The sequence below is a fragment of the Quercus suber genome, unplaced genomic scaffold, assembly GCF_002906115.3.
Source record: "Quercus suber isolate HL8 unplaced genomic scaffold, Cork oak 2.0 scaffold_72, whole genome shotgun sequence".
Taxonomy (NCBI): domain Eukaryota; kingdom Viridiplantae; phylum Streptophyta; class Magnoliopsida; order Fagales; family Fagaceae; genus Quercus; species Quercus suber.
Window position 1 is genome coordinate 1,099,521 of NW_027069537.1, and position 21,789 is coordinate 1,121,309.

Here is a 21,789-nt window from a genome sequence, read left to right on the forward strand (position 1 = left end):
ACAAAACTTAGATTAAAATAACCTCAAGCAAACTTATAGAAATCCACCAAAAGATTAGGAAGTCTTTACCTCAAATGAAAGATATGAAGATGCAGAGCTTCCTACGAAGTTTTTCCAGTGATCTTGCTGAAAAAATGATGATGGAGATGGTGGTGTAGAGTAGAGCCCGATAGTAGAGTGAAGGAGTTTGAGAAAGAAGTGTGTGTGTTGAGAGAAAAGAAAAGAAACACAATAAGATGAAGAGGGTTGGCCGGTCAAAGAGTAAGGGAGATATTTGTGAGATGTGTGGTGGGTAGTGAATGGGTAGGTGGGGCATGTGTGGTCCCAAAAATCTGACCATGAAATATATATATATATATATATTTAAAAGTTGGGACGTTACATTTTTAGTAAGTGATAGAGGGATAGAAGTTGATCCATCCAAGATCAAAGCCATATTAGAGATGTCTCCACCCAAGAGTGAAAGAAATAAGGGGATTCCTAGGTTGACTACAATACATCAGTTGATTCATCACCAAACTCACCTCCACGTGTGAACCCATCTTCAAGCTCCTAAGGAAGAATGAACCCTACACATTGAACAATGAATGTCAGAAAGCCTTTGAACTTATCAATGAATACCTCCTTCATCCACCCATCCTAGTGCCCCCATAGCACGAGAAGCCATTACTACTATACATTTCTATCATATGAGATGCAGTCGGGAGCATGCTTGCACAAGAAGACAATGATAAGAATGAGAGGATAGTATACTACTTGAGCAAATAGTTCTAAAAGCTCAATTAGTGTAGAAACACTAATGCTTGTTTAGGAGTACTTTCGACCACCCCTAATGGATCTCATATGCCTTTGGTGGTTAAGTTGAACTTTGAGGCAACTAATAACATGGCGGAATATGAAGCTTGTATTTCTGGAATGGAAGCTCTTCGAGAGTTAGGGATAAAAGAAGCAGGGGTATTTGGAAATTTGACCTTGGTTATTGCTTAAGCACAAAAATTGTGGAAGATGTACGTTTTTAGACCCCTGTAAACTAGATCGTTTAACATAATTAATTAACCAATTGAATACTTAGGTTTATTATTCAAATCTAGGTTAAACACAAATAATCATAAACAATAAAGCAGCGAAAAATAAAGAAAGATCTAATGACCCAGAAAAACCAAACAGGTAAAAAATCTGGGAAGGATTTAACCTAACTATCCTCAAGGTAAAACAGATCTACTATGAAAGAATTGAAGTTTACACAATAGTGACTTAGACCACTAGCATCTTATTACTACCTCGAGTAGGAAACTTACTACCACGACTATGTGACAGCTCCGAGTCCATGGATTACTTTGATCTGCAGCAACCTCAAGTTCTCCTACTTGTGAATCTTGATCTTCTTGAATATTCTTTATACAGCAACTGAAGCAACCATCAAGTTCTTGATGTGAATCTTGATCTTGATAGCTCAATGTGTGTGTGTATGAAGGTAAATACCTCTATATCTCACAAAAGATTAAACACACAACTCAACAAAGACCTTAGATAGCTTTTGGGTACAAAATCCTAGATCTATAAAAGAGGCACACTCTTCTCTCTCTGAAAAAGCCTTTTAAAAATGTGTTTAGGGTTTCCTTTATATACTAGAAGAAGTAGATCTGAAACCCTAATCCTTAATGGGTTTGAACTGCTGTTTGGGCTTAATTAAAATTCTGCAGATAAGACTTTCAATCGGTTGAGTCTGTCTTTCGATCGATCGAACCAGGCAATTTCTGAACTCTTCTTTCTGCAGCTTGCTTGTTCTTGAATATTGACTTGAATCACCTTGAGTATTATCTAATAATACCTATAGACTCTAAGATCTATATCTAGACAAGTTGGTGTTCACGATTTGCCAATTGTTCTAAACATTTAGAACCTAATAGAAGATAAAGGAAGAACATCTAAAGCCTTATCAGCAATATTTAGAGGAATTGACCAAAATCTTTGATAAGGTCGAATACACTATCATCCCTATGGCTTAGAGTCAGTTTACAGATGCCTTGGCTACCTTAGCCCCCATGGTGGAAATACCCGAAGGATTCTGGACACGACCTATAGAGATTGGGCAAAGCTATAAACTAGTACACAAAGGAAGAACTAAGTATTTAGTCTTGGCTATAAAAGAAGAAAGGGTTCCTTGGTATTATGACATCCTAAAATTCTTGGAAATAGGAGTGTATCCTGATGACATTGATAAGAGAGAACGTCGTTCGATAAGGATGATAGCTATGCAATACATCCTATGTGGAGGACCGCTCAATAGGAGGTCTTATGATGGCATACATCTCTGTTGTTTGAAGAAAGAAGAAGCTAAAAGGGTTATGGAAGGAGTTCGTCAAGGGATTTGTGGTCCTCACATGAATGGGAGAATATTAGCCAAAAAGATCCTAAGGATGGGATACTATTGGAATACAATGGAGATTGATTGTGTAGACTTTGTGAAGAGTTGGCATGACTACTAAACACAAGAAAACTTGAATCACATGCCACCTAGTGAGCTATACAACATGACCTCTCCTTGGCCTTTCATAGTCTAAGGCATAGATGTGATTGGAAGGATAGCCCTAAAGGCTTTGAATGGACATGAATATATCCTAGTGGTAATTAACTACTTTACCAAGTGGGTGGAAGCAACCTCCTACTCTACATTGAAAGCTAAGCATGTGGCTCGGTTCATAGAGAATAACAACATTTACCAGTATGGGGTACTAGAAGAGATCATCTTAGATAATGGCTTCCACTCTGAGGGAGAAATTCGAAGGATTATGGAGTTGTACAATTTTGAGCACCACAAGTTTTCACCCTACTGACCACAGACTAATGGAGCCGTAGAAGAATAAAATAAGAACATCAAGAACATTCTAGCCAAGATGGTGGTGACTTACAAGGATTGGGCCAAAAAACTTCCATTTGCTTTATGGGTTTATAGAACTTCTATCCGTGCGTCAATTGGGGCAACCCCTTACTCTTTGGTTTATGGATGTAAGGTGGTCCTTCCCACTGATGTAAAGATAATCTTTGAGAGTGCTAGTGGAAACCAAGGTCCTAAAGGAAGATTGGATGAGAGAAAGATATGGACAATTGGCCTTGATAGATGAGAAAAGAGGTAGGGCACAATACCATGCACAAGGGTACCAGAAAAGGATTGCTAGAGCATTTAACAAAAAATTGAAATGTAGAAACCTTAAAGAAGGGGAAATGGTCCTGAAAGTGTTTAGAGATGAAACTTTTGATCTAAAAAGTGCTACAAGAATTACATATTTGGATGGAAAAGAGATGCTTCGCTCAATCAACATGGATAGGCTTTGAAGATATAACATTTTTAAAAGAAGAAAAAGAAGAAGAAGAAGAAGAAGAAGAAGAAAATCTGCTAGGTGGAAAACCCGAAGAGGTAGCTTAGGCAAAAATTAAGGCAAAAGAACTTTGTTAGATTGAAAACTTGAAAGAGCGGTCTAGGCAAAAGATAATGGAAAAGACCATCGATATGTCGAAAATTCCAATAAGGATGTCATAGGAAAAAATTACATGGCATGAATAAAAGAAAAGAAAAATAATGACAATAAGCAAAGATAATAAAGGTAATAAATTGTCTCCATAGGAGATTTGGAACACTCCAATCCTTTATTAAATTCAAAAGAAAAGACATGAGAATCATAAAGTGCAAAAAAGTAAAATTTGGGGCATATCAAGATAGTCAATTAGTCCTCTTTCTTTTGTTGGACCTCTTGTAAGCTTTTTCATTTATGGGAACCCACTTCATGTTAGCCTCTAACCATTTCTTGTACCCTAAAGTTGGATGGAGGAATTGAGGAAAACAGATGCCTTTGGTCACCCTCTATCGTGGCCAAGATTCACAGATTCTACCCAAGATCCTATCAGAAAATGCCAACTTATGGAAGGAACCATCATTACTAGAAGCCCCTTAACGGTTACCAAATTGCCTTGCAGTGCGACATATGGAGTAGTAAGAGCAACAACCAAGCCCAACCAAAGGAACACAGTTATCCTTGAAGCTGCAGTTGACCATGCTTGAAATGCACCACCATTCCACTACCCATTGAATATCTGTGACATCAAAGCGCTTAATGAACTCAGTGAACTCATCAAAACTCATCTTAGCACATTTGTGCCTATGTTCACGATAGTGCCTGGGGAAATATTGTTTAGGAGGAACAGTAGGGGGATGGAGCAATCGAAGCCTCTCATATAGTCATATTTGGAAAAAATAAGAAAAATGAGGAAAAAAAGAAAAAGAAAAAAACGAAGATGCATGAGTGGAAAATGAGAGATAAAATGAAAAAAAAAAAATGACTAAGACGATATAAGAAACCTCGATGGGTTAAAAACCAAAAGGAAATCCATGCAAAAATCAAAGGAATCCCACTAGGTTGAGAATCTAGGCAAAAATTAGGGATTGTACCTAGAGAAGGAGAGGGCTCCCCATAAAGAAATTTGCTTCCTTCCTATGAAACACATCCAAGCCTTTGAGAGTTTTAGCCAAGATCATGCCCACAAGGTTTCCACTTCTTAGATCGCTAACCACCAAGCACATTCTTCGATCTATGTGAGCCGTCTCTTGTACCAAGAAGTATCTTGCAAGGATACATAAACAGAAAGCATTAAGAAAGTAGGAACGTGGCCTACCGGTCTCAGGAACAGTTAGCCAAGAGATATATGCAAAAATTGAAGGGATGTTCAACTTGTCAAACATGCACCAGTGTCATGCTATATCAAGAGAAACTCCCAAAAGAGCTTGGACTAAGGCAAGAAGATACCCACCACTAGTAGGAAAGGTAAGGGTGTTAACTTTGGGTTCGTCTATGATTGCACTAAATTTTTCAAGAGTAGGGCATATTTCCACACCGTTAAGTGAAAAACATGTCGAGTGGGAATCCAAAAGTTGGCAACAGCACGAAGGAGAGGTTCATCCACTTTGATTTGGTGATAGGGAAAGATGCAAGAGAGACCGAAAGGAATGTGAGCCTTCTTGAAACTAAAGCCAAGCTTCTTGATCCATACTGAGACTTTTAAAAGAGAAAATTCTATTGTTGGAAAGCCTTAAATAGTATTTTCTGAGTTTAAATACATTTGGTGAAGGTTTGGAGGCCCTTGACGGCTATTTTATACTTGAATAGGGTGGCTATGGTTTTTTTGACCCATGACACACGTACATAGAGTCAAACCTGTATACGCATGGTCAAGACTTGCGTATGCAGGTGTGCGTATGCGTATGCATGAAGGAAGGCAGAACCAAGTTCATCTTCCTATTTGGAGTGTGATTTCTTAACCAAGACCCTTCCCATGATTCCAACAACTTAAGAGGCTACTTAAGGCACAATCAAGCTCAGATTTTCAAGCATCAAAGATCAAGAAAAACAAAATTGCATAGAATTGTGCAATTATTCCTGAAAGTACACTTAGTGTGTAAAACATTAATGAATGTTTAAACCCCTAATTTCAAATATAATCAACACAAGCTTATACTCAAACAATAAATGTGCAGAATAATAAGTACAAGTAAAAGCCCAAACAAATAAACAACTCTACACCATAATTAATCACAACACAGCAAGAATTAAAAAGCAAGAGTAAGAGTTAGAGAGATGCAAACACAAAGATAACACTAGCACATGTTATTGAAGAGGAAAACGAAGAACTCGGAGAAAAACCTCTTCGCTGCCCTCCAAGCAGTGAAATGATCCACTAAAGAATAAAGTTGAGATACACGAATAGCAATAGACCCTTTATGCCTAATCTACCCAATGCACCTAAGCCCTCCAAGCTTCTTGCTTTAATAAGGTTAAGCCTAATCGTGTCTTCTTTAGCTTTTCGGATCCTGCAATAAGCCCATGGCATCAAACAAGTGAATTGGTCATCTCCAAACTAGTTTCCAAGCACCAAAATACCTCCTCACTGATTTGGGTATGGTGAAATAAGGATTTGGCAAATAAACCTCTCAAGGATATGTCAATGGAGAAGGTGAGAGTATAAGAATTTGGAGAATCAAAAGTCTAAGATTGTGGATGAGTTAATCTTGGTTTTCTTTAGGGTTTCTCTCTCAAAATTCTCTTTGGAAGCTCTCTACATTTTGTAGTTATAATGGTATTTATAGTAGGGTACGTAAGGAATGTGAAAAGTTATTTTTCTGCAAAACAGGGCATTCTGGCGACTCAGTCTCAAGAGTGGGATGAGTTGCGAGTTAACTGCCAGGCCAAATTGTCAATTTTTGTCTTGTAGTTCTCCAGCTATCATGACCCTTCAGCTTTCTGCATGCTTCACACGTGTGGCATTTTGGCGAGTTGCCAGTTGCAAGTCACTTGCAAGATCTAGTTGCAAGAAACCTCTTGAATGCTCACACATTTGAATTTCTTCACACTTTCTCACACACAACCCTTACATAATTCCCACCTAAATACAGGGTATCTAATTGCTGAATTACAAGCAAATTTGGCACAGAATAAAGCTAACACATGATTGAATAAAATCAACCTTACAATTCCCATAAGTTGTAAATTAAGTACATGTTCTTAATTAAAAGATAAAGAGTAGAAATACATGCTAATAAAAAGAAAAGGAAATGAAAAAGAAAATATGATGTGTGTCTGTGTTTGTCTGTCTATAGGATCACTAGAAGCGCCTCTTCCTTGGTTGGTAGCTAGGAGTCGCCTTTGAATTGCCACCACCATCACCACCACTATCATCATCATCATTGTCATCACCTGGGTAGGCAAACCCTCCAAGACCCTCCAAGAACATAGATCTATCGAGAGTACTCTATCATGTCTAGCTTGAGGTTCCTCGCAAGCCAAACCAACTCCTCATGTTTTTGAATAGTGGGGTGAATTTTGAAAGGAAAGGGTGTTATAACAAGTATTGGATGCAAGAAAGAAAGAAGAGAGACAAGAAGGAATAAGAACTAATTGCATATGTACCGTTAAGAAAAGGGTATCCCATGACATTTGTGTTATGGCCTATTGGATGCTTACGAGCAAAACCGTCAGGACTATAGACATAGACCGACCATGGTAAGTAAGGAAAGTTGATGGGAGCACCAGTAGCATGGTTGTCTTGACTTGAGTATCCCATGTGAACATCATTATGCGAAGTAATGCAAAGGAAAAAGGGAAATGAATGAGAAGGGAGAACGCATACCGTAAGAGTGAAGGAAGGCATGACGCAAGCATCATTAAACTCCTCATAATCCAGCTCATTTGAAACCCGTTGGGTATAGGTGATACCAGTCCTCCACAATTGGTATCCCACATTTGTCATAGACATTAGGGTAAGCATGAACATTGGAGGGTCCATGGGAACCTGTGGGGCATCCTCACCCACCAACTGACAGCACCCTCTCTACCAAGTATAGCACCCTCAAATTATCCCCCTTAAAGGGTTAAGTAATCCCAGAGATGACAATGGTAGCCGCCTCCAAGTTTGGGTTTGTAACAGGAGGGGTATCTGCCCAAAGACTCCAAACAACCTGTAATAGCACATTGGGTTAAGGAAGGAAAAAAAAATTCAAGAGACATGTAAGAGAAATGAAGAAAGGCATTGAATTTCTAACTCACCTCATTAGAACATAACAATGTGCAAGATGACAGTTTGCAAGATATAGATATGAACATGTATGAACAGTTTGCAAGATGGAAACATGAATATAGTTTACAAGAGCGTAATGCATAATTTAGCTTAGGTGACATACATATGGATATGATTGCAAGAGGAAATACATAAGCCACAAAAGAGAAAAGGAAGAAAGACTGACCTTAAGGAGCTTCCAAGGCCCCACAATCTGGTGTAAAGTCCCCTGGCTGGGTGTGTCCAAGGAAGAGTATGAGTAGGCAAGACACGCTTGCCCTTAGTTGGCATCCCGAACCCTCTCAAATTCATTGAAGAGGGCTAACCACCTCAAAGACACCGCCTGCCCTCTATTGGTGAAGAGATATGCCCTTAGAAGGTACAACAAGAAGGCCCTAGTCATCTTGGCATAGTAGTCGGCTATCACCTGTAGAGAGGCTTGTAATCCATCTCAATGTTGAAATAACATATCGTCTCAATGGCATACCTCCTCTTAATCAAGTTTTTGCCCAGCTGAATGCCCGATTCACCTTCTAGTTTATGAGAGCCCTATTACACCTAAGGCCGCTCATGCAGTGGAAGTCATAGGTAGTCGCAGTTATCTCCTTATCACCAATATGGAAGGTGTGGGTAGTGTTTCACCACCTCTTAGCCAAGGTCTGCACCAGAATGGCACTGGCATATCTTTCTCACAACAAATAGATGATTGTCTCGTAGGCCGTAGCACGTATGTGGCCCATGGTTTCCTCAGTAAGAGTCCTATACCACACTACCACTTAGTTGGTGCTCCCCCTACCAGAATATGGGGCCAAAATCTGCAAAGAATAAGAAAAAAAATGATGTTAGATTCATCACACACCCACACACATCACACAATCAATCAAATTGGGGCATCAAAAATATCCTCAGTTGGGTAAAGGATACAAAGACCCTAAAAGCATCCTTAATGAATGTGAACAGTTTTTAGACCCCTTAACCCAACCAGATTAACCTAGTTAATTAGCCAAGTGATTAACTTAGTCAAATTATTCAAATCTAGGTTATCACAAACACACAATCATATCAAAAATATAAAGCAGTAGAAAAATAAATAACACAATGATATGATGACCACGGTAAGAACCTGAGGAGGATTTGACCTAGCTATCCTTAAAGTAAACTTGAATCCACTATCTTGAAAGAATTGAAGTTCATACAATAAGACTTACAAACCCCCACGCTCAACTTCTTATTGCTACCCACCAGTAGAACTTATTGACACGACCACGTGCAAGCTCCGAATCCATGAACACCTTCTTTCTTGGATTCTCCACAGGATATAAGCACTCCCGCTTGTGTTTCTTTAAGCTCTAATGGCAGTAACTGAGTTAATCATCAAGGTGTTGATAATATCTCTACCTTGAAAACCCTAAGTTTATGTGAAGGAAAGCTCCTCAAAGATCTCACAAGAGATTCACACAAACTGCAAAGTATGAGTAACAATACAACCAGAGCAACTCACAAAACGTGGCTAGGGTTTTGCCTTATATACCTAGGGCAAAAACAGAAAACCCAAAACATTTAATGAGATAGGGCTGAGTTGGAAATTCTGCAGAAAAACATTCTGGCCGACTTTTGATCGATTGAGTCTATTCTGCAGAAAAAATCCTAGAATGAAATGCATGAACGTTATGCAATGCAAATTCTAGAAATAAAAACACACAAAAACCAAAGAACAATGGTCACAAAAGAATAGAGCAATGAAGCACAAGGACCATGTCAAAAAGACTCAATTAGATCGAGTCTTTTGCATCCAAAACCTTTTAGATGCACCACGATCATTGGAGTTCTTATTCACGTTCAAGTGATTTCCAACTCCAAGATTGGAATAAAGGTTTAAAGCCTTTACCAATTCACCAATGAGTGCCATAGGATCTTGTGCTTAAGGCACAGGCACTCTTGGTTTGTTTGCTTTCTTAGTAGCTAGAAGCTTGTAATAGTTAGGATGAATGTGTCCAGACTTTCCACAAAAATGACAAACCCAAGCAGGTTTACCATGCATCTTGTCCTTAGAAAGGGTAGATTCCTTAGGTTTAGACTCTTTCACATCAACCCTAATCTTCCTAGATGGTGAAACTCCTATAAGTTTGACAACCTCACTCATTGGGGGTTTGACAGTTTCACTCACAACCTCACTCACGGTAGGTTCAGAAGAAGATGAAGGAATAAAGTTTGTGGAATGTGGTGCAAACACAGAGATGCTTTCAACAAAACCTAAACCAGATTTGTCAGAAGGATACTTTTGAACATTCAGCATTTGACCAAGTTTAGAACTAGCTGATCTAGCAATAGATAAATTATGTTCCAAAGTTTTAATTTTATCAAGCAAGAGCATATTCTCAAATTTCACATTGTTCAAAAGATCATTAGCATCAAACAATTTAACAAGCAAATTTTTCTTTTCAAGCTCAAGAGATTCAATTTTCTTTAGGCCAAGTTCAACATTCATAGCATCCTTTGCAGCAACTTTGTAAAGTTTATTATAGGTCTCTTGAAGATCTGCATCCTTAGAGAGTTCCCCATCAAAAGGGTTCTCTTTAACAGACACGCTTTCATTAACTACAGCAGTAGCAGTAAAAGCAATGAAGTTTCCATCCTCGTCACATCTAGACTCATCATCAGAAACCTCATTATCACTAAGGGTTACCACCATAACTTTACCCTTAGACCTCAAGAATGTAAGACATTCAAATTTAACATGATCATACCCTTAACATCCAAAACATTGAGAACCCTAAGAATTATTGAAAGATTAACCAACTTTTTCTCTAGGTTTTTCAGTGTTGCTAACCTTAGTGGGATCATTTTTCCTAAAATTTCTAGGTTCAGTAGTGTTAGTATTTCTTGCCTTTCTGATACTGTTCCTAAGAAATTTTCTAAAGTTCTTGGCAAGGTAAGTAATCTCTGTAGCAGAGAGCTCATTATCAAATCCACCAACCTCAACATCATCAACTGACTTAAGAGCCATTGACTTGGATTTGCTAGCTTTGGGTAGGTCTAGCTCATAGGACTGAAGAGATCCTACAAGCTCATCAACAGGGATGGAGTCCACGTCCTTGCTCTCAGTAATGACAGTTACTTTGGGTCTAAAGTCTTCAGTCAAGGATCTAAGAATCTTCCTAATAATTTTAGGTTGATCATAGATTTCACCCAGATTAAAAGTAGAATTAACAATATCATTCAGTTTAGCATAGAATTCATCATCAGACATCCTAATGCTTTTAAATCTAGAATTTAATTGCTACAATTTATTAATCTTAACTGCCTTTGTGCCTTCATGCACAGTCTGGAGGATTTTCCAAGCAGTATGAGTAACCTCAATATTAGAGATTCTCTTAAATTCTTCCATAGAAACAGCGTTAAAGATGGCATTCATAGCTTTGCTATTAAACCTAGCTGCTTCTTTTTGAGAAGTTTGCCACTCACTCACAGGAGTAGTAGGCTTTTCCCATCCGTACTCAACAGAATTCCAAACCCTATCATCAATAGATTTCAGGAAAACTTTCATCCTTATTTTCTAACAAGCATAGTTATTCCCATCGAAATGAGGAGAAATAACCAGAGAGTGTTCGTGTTCCATGACAACAGGGGTTAAGGATCAGCTTAGAGATCAAAAGATTTACAACAAGAGAGCAACCTACTCTGATACCACTTGAACGGTTTTTAGACCCCTTAACCCAACCAGATTAACCTAGTTAATTAGCCAAGTGATTAACTTAGTCAAATTATTCAAATCTAGGTTATCACAAACACACAATCATATCAAAAATATAAAGCAGCAGAAAAATAAATAGCATAATGATATGATGACCCAGGAAACCACACGGTAAAAACCTGGAGAGGATTTGACCTAGCTATCCTCAAGGTAAACTTGAATCCACTATCTCGAAAGAATCAAAGTTCATACAATAAGACTTACAAGTCCCCACGCTTGACTTCTTATTGCTACCCACTAGTAGAACTTACTGACACAACCACGTACAAGCTCCGAATCCACGGACTCCTTTTTTCTTGGATTCTCCATAAGATACAAGCACTCCCGCTTGTGTTTCTTTAAGCTCAAATGGCAGTAACTGAGTTGATCATCAAGGTGTTAATAATATCTCTACCTTGAAAACCCTAAGTTTATGTGAAGGAAAACTCTTCAAAGATCTCACAAGAGATTCATACAAACTGCAAAGTATTAGCAACAATACAACTAGAGCAACTCACAAAATGTGGCTAGGGTTTTGCCTTATATACCTAGGGCAAAAACAAAAAACCCAAAATGTTTAATGAGATAGGGCTGAGTTGGAAATTCTGCAGAAAAACATTCTGGCTGACTTTCGATCGATCGAGTCTATCCTTCGATCGATTGAGCCAGGCCGAAATGCACTAATGCATCTATAGCATCTCGATTCCAACTTTACATGAATTACACAACTTTGAGCAAGCCTAAACAAGACTAAACATATTATTTTGATCATGGTTTACCAACATTACACATTAGAGTTCTAAATACATCAAATCCTAAGTCTTTAGAACCTAGCAGAATGGAAAGCATCAAAAGCACCCCTCAGTGGATCAGAAGTTACCTAGGAAATTCCCCCGTGAGTTAAGATCATCAACCAAATTCCCAATAAAGTACAGTATCATGGAATGACCCCTCCATGGGTCCAAGGCATAAAGGCAACCCTCTGTGAGTTGTGAAGAAATTTCCCCATGTAGCAGATAGGACCCCCTCGTGGGTAGAATCAACACAAGTTCCCTAGTGAGCCATGAAGAAAAATAAGATTTTTTCCTAGTGGACCACACATTACTAAAGACTTCCTCATAGGTCATAATCACTAACACACTTCTCAACAAGTTACCATCCCCAGTAAGCTACATACCAAGGAGGCTTCCCCATAAGTCACCAAAACTTCTCAACAAATCGTACTCCTTAGTGAGTCTGTCATCATCTCCAATGGAACTAGAAGTCTCCACTTCCATGATCAAGACAAATCATCTTAGTTGATATGTTATAGTCTTCGCAGATGAAATGCCCAATTTCATCACCGACTACGAACTAAAATTCTGAGTTTACAAAGAACTTGTGATTTATATCTTTCTGTGACTTTTCACATAAATCACATACTATGCATCTCATGGACTAAGATAATGTCCCATTAGTTCATAAATGGTCTCATGCAATTAAACAACTTAATTATTCATGACATGCCAATAAATTGGATTTTAGGGCACAAACCCTAACATTAATAATATCTCTACCTTGAAAACCCTAAGTTTATGTGAAGGAAAACTCTTCAAAGATCTCACAAGAGATTCACACAAACTGCAAAGTATGAGCAACAATACAACCAGAGCAACTCACAAAACGTGGCTAGGGTTTTGCCTTATATACCTAGGGCAAAAACAAAAAAAACCCAAAATGTTTAACGAGATGGGGCTGAGTTGGAAATTCTGCAGAAAAACATTCTGGCTGACTTTCGATCGATCGAGTCTATCCTTCGATCGATTGAGCCAGGCCGAAATGCACTAATGCATCTATAGCCTCTCGATTCCAACTTTACATGAATTACACAACTTTGAGCAAGCCTAAACAAGACTAAACATATTATTTTGATCATGGTTTACCAACATTACACATTAGAGTTCTAAATACATCAAATCCTAAGTCTTTAGAACCTAGCAGAATGGAAAGCATCAAAAGCACCCCTCAGTGGATTAGAAGTTACCTAGGAAATTCCCCCGTGAGTTAAGATCATCAACCAAATTCCCAGTAAAGTACAGTATCATGGAATGACCCCTCCATGGGTCCAAGGCATAAAGGCAACCCTCTGTGAGTTGTGAAGAAATTTCCCCATGTAGCAGATAGGACCCCCTCGTGGGTAGAATCAACACAAGTTCCCTAGTGAGCCATGAAGAAAAATAAGATTTTTTCCTAGTGGACCACACATTACTAAAGACTTCCTCATAGGTCATAATCACTAACACACTTCTCAACAAGTTACCATCCCCAGTAAGCTACATACCAAGGAGGCTTCCCCATAAGTCACCAAAACTTCTCAACAAATCGTACTCCTTAGTGAGTCTGTCATCATCTCCAATGGTTCTTCACCTGAGACTCCCTCGTAGGTCGGAACACTAAGGCCATTCGTGCATGCACCCTCCAGGAATTGAACATGTAGGCACTGGCCACATACTAGTCAAACAAGTTAGAACACAGAATTTGTGCATATATCCCAAGGGAATTGAACATGCAGGCATAGTAGAAGAGGTAGAGATAAAGACAGAGACAAACCAAGGTCACCCCAAGGCAAGAGCCTCACTAGAACAAGTAGAGAGAGAGATGGAGAAAACAAGTATTACCCAGAGGTGCAAGCCGCCCAAAGAAGTTTGAGGCAAGAGCCCCAAATGGGCACCATAGAAATATATCATTTTAAGCTTATAAGAGCACCTTGTTTGTTTGGTCGATGGTTGTGGCCGTTGGCCTTGTTTCTATTTATTTTTTAGTGACTCTAAGATAGTAAGTCACTTGCATTTTTCTTGCAATTGGCAAAATAGGTTCTAGGATAATGAATCTGTCATTGCTCCTTTCCTGGGCAACAAGGGAGGGAATTCGGACATACGAATCCCACGCAACTTCGAGGAGTTACACCCTACCCTATGTTTGCGTGTTATTTGTGATGTGCATAGGTTAGGCCTGAGCCATACGTCGAAACAAAATGTTTTTTCTCTTATTCTTTTTAATTCAGTTAGCAAACCTCACAAATCAAAAGAGGGGCATCTATAGACACCGCATTTTGTAACCTTTACAACTCGAGCCCCCGTTCCCCAATGATGCTGAAATTCTAAGGCTCAAGGTTGGCTTAGGGCATAATCAGATTACAAATTGACTTGAGAGGTGTTAAAATGGAAAATATAATTTTTTATGAGCAAATAAATCTATTTTTGGAAACTAAAGGGCATAGAAACCCTAGGCCTACGTACACATACACGTGTTTGTGTCTGCGAGTCTGAGGCATGTGTACATAAGCTAGGGTTCTGGAAACCTATGAAAGACAAGTTTTTGAATTAATGTTGAGGTTTGGAACGAATTCTACATCTTCTAGGAGCCATTCCAAATCCCTGTTTTCTCACTATATAAAGCCATACATGACACCTTTTCAAAGCACACAGAAAATCTTAAGGAAAAACTGAAGATTCACTAGAAATAGTGAATCAAAGGGGAACTTTTTCATAAAACATCCTCAAGTCAAAATTATTTTGATTGGGACCTTTTCTAGTCTTGATGCTCGAGTTTTGAAGTTTACTAATAAATTTTTTCTTTGTTTGGTTGTGAATAGATTTAACTAAGGAGAACATTCAAAATCAAGCTTAAGAGCTTTTGTTTGGAGGTATATGTTCTAACCTCTTTTCTTTCATTTATGCCTTTAATCCTGCTTTTATTCTTGTTGCTTTGCTTTGTTTATGTCTTAATATGCTCGTTTAGTTTAGGTTTTAGTTGTTTTCTATTTTAAATCATACTAGGTTGCTAGATTTGTTACTCTTTTAGTTTTAGTTCTTTCTTTTTGGGTTAGGGTTCTTCTGGGCTTGTCTACGTGCGCATGCTTCTGCATGCATGTGCAGTCTTGAAGCATGTGTACGCATACAATTGGCCTGCGTATATAGGCCTATGTATGCACATGCATACTTATGCCTAGAAACCCTAATTTAGGTTTTTTTTTTTTTTTTTTTTTTTTTTTTTTTTTTTTCGTGGTTTCTTTCATATCATATGCTTATGTTTTGTCCCCTTTTTTATGCTTTCTAAGTCTCTATCCCTTTATTTTTATACTTTTTTGCTTTAACATGTTAGATTAGGGTTTTCTTTGTTTTTCATACTTAATGCCATGAACATACATTCACATGTCCACTCATTAATGCATAGGTGTGGAGATGCAGTAAGGTAAGTGAGGTAATTCATGCATTCACATGAACATGTAATGGGAACATGTTTGATGATGAATATGAACATGTTTGCTTGGATGATTTATTCTCAATGTAATCACATATTTATTTGGATCTTGCCATGTTTGTGCCTCTGCCATATATGCTTGTAGCCCTGTTTTGTTTGTTGCCTTGAATGAGATGTTTGCCATGATAGATGTATGTTAAGGTTTATGATGTGGTGAGAAGCATAATAGATGTATGTTAGGTTTGGGATGAAATGCCATGTTGTTTGCTTAGATGTATGCTAGTGTGTGTGTGTTAAGATGCAATGTTGAATGTGTTTTTAATAGGATTAAGATGTAGGATACAATGAGTGGAAGCCGACTCACGGGTAGGACGATTTTGGGTGCCTAACTCCTTTCCAAAATCGTACCTAAACTCCAAATCCATACTCTAGTAGTAAGATGAGTCATTCCTGTTAGGGTTTGTGCCCTAAAATCCAATTTATTGGCATGTCATGAATAATTAAGTTGCTTAATTATTTGAGACCATTTATGAACTAATGGGACATTATCTTAGTCCATGAGATGTATAGTATGTGATTTATGTGAAAAGTCACAGAAAGATATAAATCACAAGTTCTTTGTAAACTCAGAATTTTAGTTCGTAGTCAGTGATGAAATTGGGCATTTCATCTGCGAAGACTATAACATATCAACTAAGATGATTTGTCTTGATCATGGAAGTGGAGACTTCTAGTTGGTATGTTGATATGTTTTAAGAGTTAAGACATATTGAACTGGACCGCTGTGAGATTTATTATTCTCCTAATGACTGTCAAATGAATAATAAAGCTCACGACTTCTATTTACATCAACTCTAAATCCTGAGAGAATAATGGATCTGATCATGAGATGTAGATTGCTTTGATATATCAGGAGTGAGATTTATAAGTTATGGTCAAAACCTCAGTATGTTGGGCAGCCGCATTTAGTGTTGATGGAACATATATTCTCAAGATGGAATTCATAATCTCTTAACAGAGATATAAAATATTCCCTTGAGATAAGTTTAATGGGTTTGGTTATTCAGAGTGTTGGGCCCAACCACTTTAGTAAAGTGTTACTAAAGTATATACTTATGGAATTGGATTTCATAAATATATAATGAATAACAAAAAGGATTAAACCGGGTACTTAAGGATTAAGATGTAGTAACTTTCAAAGTGGCAGTCAATATTAATGACTTTGTATTACTACAAATATTTTAATGAAGGGGTTGAATGTATAATAAAGTCTTGGGAAATAATTTATAGATAAGGCCTAGAGTGCAATTATATTCTTATAGTGGTATTGAATATAATTAATGGTGACTTTGGACTTGTCAAGAGTTGACGGAAAAGCCCAAGGCCCATTGGAGCTAGTGTCTTATTGGTCCCTTTGGTCCCATCTCAAGCCACAAACTAAAGCCCAATTGGGTAGGCCCAAAAGGCTAACCCAATTAGAAATCAGTCATTATTTAATAAGTGTTATTAATAAAGAAACTATGAGAATGGTTTTAACGTACGTAAGATGAAAAGAAAAAGAAATCAGTTTTTCTCCACTAGGAGAAGAAGAAGGATTTTTCTTTGAGAGTCTATGTACAAAAGGACTGATTGAGAGACCACACATCTTGGGCACCATGTGGAATTGAGATGAAGATTAAAGGTATTCTCAAGTTTGGTTTTGAAATTCACTGCACCAAGGTACGCTTTCTATTCTTTGATTCTAGAATTCATGGTTACATGTTTATCTTTCATGATTGAAGTAGATCCGTGTTTTTGTTTCTTCCACTGCTTGTGTTTTTGTGTGAGATACAAAAACCAGATTTTTCCAACAATTCCATGTAAAGGCACTACATTTATGGTTCCTAGACCATAAAATTAGGTGGCGACTCCTTGTCTCTCTGCCCCCGTTCACTCGACCGAAAGGCATGCTCCCTAAAAGCCCCCAAGCATGGCGCGTTGCTCCCACATGGACAAGGACTACTTTCTAGTTTTTAGGAATTGGCACGATAGGCTGCACTGCCTTATCTCTGAGGGGGAAATAGGTGGGCACAATAGGAGCTGAGGGAAGATAGAAAAAACCTCCCTCATCCCATTTCTTTAATTTTTCTTTTAATTAGCTTGCCTTTCCTTACTTTTGACCAGTTTCTTCTTTCTTTCTTTCTTTCTTTTTTTTCAATACTTTTTCTCACGTTCCGTGCTCTTTTTCATTTTGCAGATAAGAAAGCCACCGCTCAGAATCGAAACTTGATAAAGGCTCCCAACTTGAACCACATACTCAAATCCAAGATCTTTGTCAACACAAACGGTTAGCTCTAAGTGGCATACATGATTAAAGCCTAGTTGCACTCGTTTTCAAGCTCTGAAGCGTGTGATTAAAGCCAAAGACCCCATGCTTGCTTGTATCGACATTCGGGTTGAAGGCTTTATAACACCTCCCCCCGAAGGCACTCTTTAGACTGCTCCTTGTGTCAAACATTTATCAAATGCCATCCCAACTGAGGAGGAAGCCCCTTTGGAAGACAAGGTTTTGCAAACTGAGAAGGAAAACTCTGCAAAGGATGGAGAGTACTGTAGGCACCTTATTTTGTACCTGTTAATAACCTTTGGTCCCTGACCCCAATGATAAGCTTGACATATGTCAACCAAGAAAAATTAAAGAGTTCACAATAGTTTGGAAGTAATCACAACTCAAAGGTACTCAAATTGCTTTGAAAACAATGCTGAAAATGTCCTTTGCTCACCGTTTTAAACAAAACATTTTCTCCACAAACAAATTTTACTCAAAATTTGTTTCATTGGAAAGTAAACTTCTTAGCTTTATTTTGAACATAAATTTTGCATGATTTAGATTTATATTGAGTGAGTTATAACCGTTTGAAGTCATGCTAATAGAGCTGTCAGGAAATAGGGTTTCAAAAAGCATGCGTATGTATGGGATTAAGGGTGTGTACACACCCTTGACCTTGTGTACGTACCTTCATTCCCAAACCTCTAGAACTTTAGTTTTACGGGATTTTTTTTTTTTTTTTTTTTTTTTTTTTTTTTTTTTTTTTGGCTGAGAAAGAAAGAGTCCAGTTAGATTAGAGGATAGAAAATTTAAAATTATTTTAATTTTTCACCGTGAATATTTAGTATAAAGGACGGAAAAGTAAAATAATGATGGATATTTGTTTTTCCAAGTTGAGAATGAAAATATAAGAGAATAGAAAAGTTAACTTTTCTTGATTTACAACTATCTCTCTATAACAATGGTAATCTTGGTTTTCCTTTTTCATTTTTCTTTTATTTTTTATGTTGGTACCATACAAAAATTTCCCACCATGCTTAGAATTTATAGTTTCTAGAAGGAGTTTTCTATTGAAGGAGTTTGTAGTGATCTTCCCCTTTTAAGATTAGTCCAAGAAAGTCTATTCAATTTTGGCAAAGAAAAAAGGCAAGATGTTCTAGTCAATAACACGAGAGATGCACATTGAAAACAAGAAATGGACCTGTTACTAGGGTTGTTCAAGAATCCTCTCCACCCAATCAATAAAAAATGTCTATCCCACACCGACTTTTCAGCTTTCTACTTTACTCAAAGGATAGTTGTTAGGACATATATGTTTTCACTTGTTAAGAACATATATCACTTATTTATGTAAATTGGCTAATCATTTGACAAAACGCACTTTACTTGTAATTGGGTAGTTCTAGGTGTTTTTAATACTTTAAGAAACAAGGTTTCAAGGTTAAGTGTTGAAGTCATCAAGTCTGTCCAAGAAAAAGCAAGCTGAAGTGCAAATTCATTAAAGCTCGACACCTGCTCGATAGCTACTCGACACCTGTTATCTGTCGAGATTTAAAATTTCAAATTTCCAATATGATTTTCTTGGGATCTGTGAATATGATTTTGGGCCTTCTTTTCTTCTAACCCTAAACATATAAAAGGATTTTTTTTAAGAGCCGTTAAGTGTGACACAAGTTGCAAAAGCATTGAGCAATCTCTGTTCAAGCAAATTGTGATCAAAAGACGAAGTTCTTGACCTAGTTCATCTTCTCTGAAGAAGTTGCTATGTATTTTGCACCATAGGGTTGGGTGACCAAGCATCTTCCTGATCTTCATCGTATAGGATGAACTGAAGAACTTTGCAACCAACCTTTCTTCCTTAGTTGGTGTTCTGAAGTCGCGTACTGGGATCCGCGCATTGGTTAGTCACGTACTTGGGAGCCGTGCATCAAAGGTGGGAACTATCGCTACAGATCAAGTCCAATTAGGTATTAGGATAAGGGTTCAACTGTAGGTTGGTAAGGTACTTGGGATTCTTTTACTTGTAACCGCTTAATTTGATAATAGTGGAGTTTCGGGAGTGGTGACCTGAAAATCACCCGGTAGGGTTTTTGCCGTTAGGGTTTTCCCCATTCGTAAACAAATCACCGTGTTATTTAATTTCCGTTGCATATTTATTTTTTGATGATTTGTTTGTGCTTCCACACAATTGCATGATAAATTGATTAATTAATAACTTGGCTAAGTAATTAATTTGTTTAATCACAAGGGGTCATTTAGTTTGTGGCCTATCAAGTGATATCAAAGCAGGCACACTCTGATTATGTTTAATCTTTGCTGTGTTGATCCATTGACCCCTATTGTCATGGCTATAACTGGCTTGAAAAGATCCTTGTTTTCAAATACATCTTGTTTTTCTAATCACTATTTGCTTGAGTGTCTCAGAAAACACAAGTCTAAAAGTTATTTGAATTCCTTTATAATGAATATTGGAAAGGATCTCAGTTTGGCTAAGAAGAAACTAGATTGTCTCAGAATAAAAATGTGCAAAGGAGTTCGTCTGAGAAAAGTAAAAGTTAAAGGCTTAGCTCATCAAAGGCAGTTGAGTGAAAGAACCATTCCCTCTGATTTGTCATCCAAGCATGAAGTGTGTTTCATGATGAAGTCTGCTTTCAAAGTAATCGATACATGCCTATGGTATCTTGACAGTGGTTGCTCAAGACACATGACTGGAGACCGATCTCTCTTCAAGATCTTTGAGCCTAAAAAGGGTGGTAATGTGACTTTTGGTGATGGAAGCAAGTCACAAATTAAAGGGAAAGGAATCATATCTCTACCAGGACTGCTAGACATCGCAAATGTTCTTTATGTAGAAGGTCTAAAGGTGAACCTATTGAGCATAAGTCAGATATGTGATCAAGACTTCATGGTGCTATTCTCAAAGGGAAAGTGTCTTGTCATGAATGAGTCTGGAAAGAAGCTCATTAGTGGGGTTCGCACACTTGACAACTACTATGGATTGGTTCCTGATGCCGATATAGTGTGCAATAGCATTCGTTTGCCTAATGAAGATCTATGGCATCAACGAATGGGACATGCTAGTTACAAGCATCTATCCACTGTATCTAAGCATGAATCTGTCTTGGGGATACCAAAGCTTAGCAGAATGAGCAATGTGGTGTGTGGACCATGTCAACTTGGGAAACAGACAAAAGCTAGGCATCCAAACACTCAGACTTCAGCTACCTCCAGACCATTGGAGCTTTTGCATTTAGATCTTATGGGTCCAACCAGAACCGAGTCTCTTGGTGGTAAAAGGTACATCATGGTTGTGGTAGACAACTTCACTAGATTCACTTGGGTCATCTTACTCCGATCCAAGTCTAATGCTCCTGAGCACATTGAGGCTTTGTGCACAAGACTGCAGAATGAAAAGAGCTTAAAGATTGATCGAATTCAAAGTGACCATGGTAAAGAATTTGAGAACTCATACATGGAGTCTTTCTGCACAAGATCAGGCATATCTCAAGAGTTCTCTGCTCCTATTACTCCTCAGCAGAATGGTGTGATAGAAAGAAAGAATAGAGTTATTCAAGAGATGGCCAGAGCCATGTTGCATAACAAAAATGTGGCTCGAAACTTATGGGGAGAAGCCGTAAACACTGCCTGTCATACAGTTAATAGGGTGTACTTCAGACCCGGTACCAAAAAGACCCCCTATGAGTTATGGAAAGGAAGAAAGCCAAATGTGAAGTATTTTAGGATATTTGGAAGCACTTGTTTGATCCTTAAGGATAGAGAGAATGTGGGAAAGTTTGACTCTCGAAGCATATTTCTGGGATACTCATCCATAAGCAAGGCTTATCAGGTTTTCAACAAGAGAACTTTGAAGGTAATGGAAACAGTAAATGTGGTCATTGAT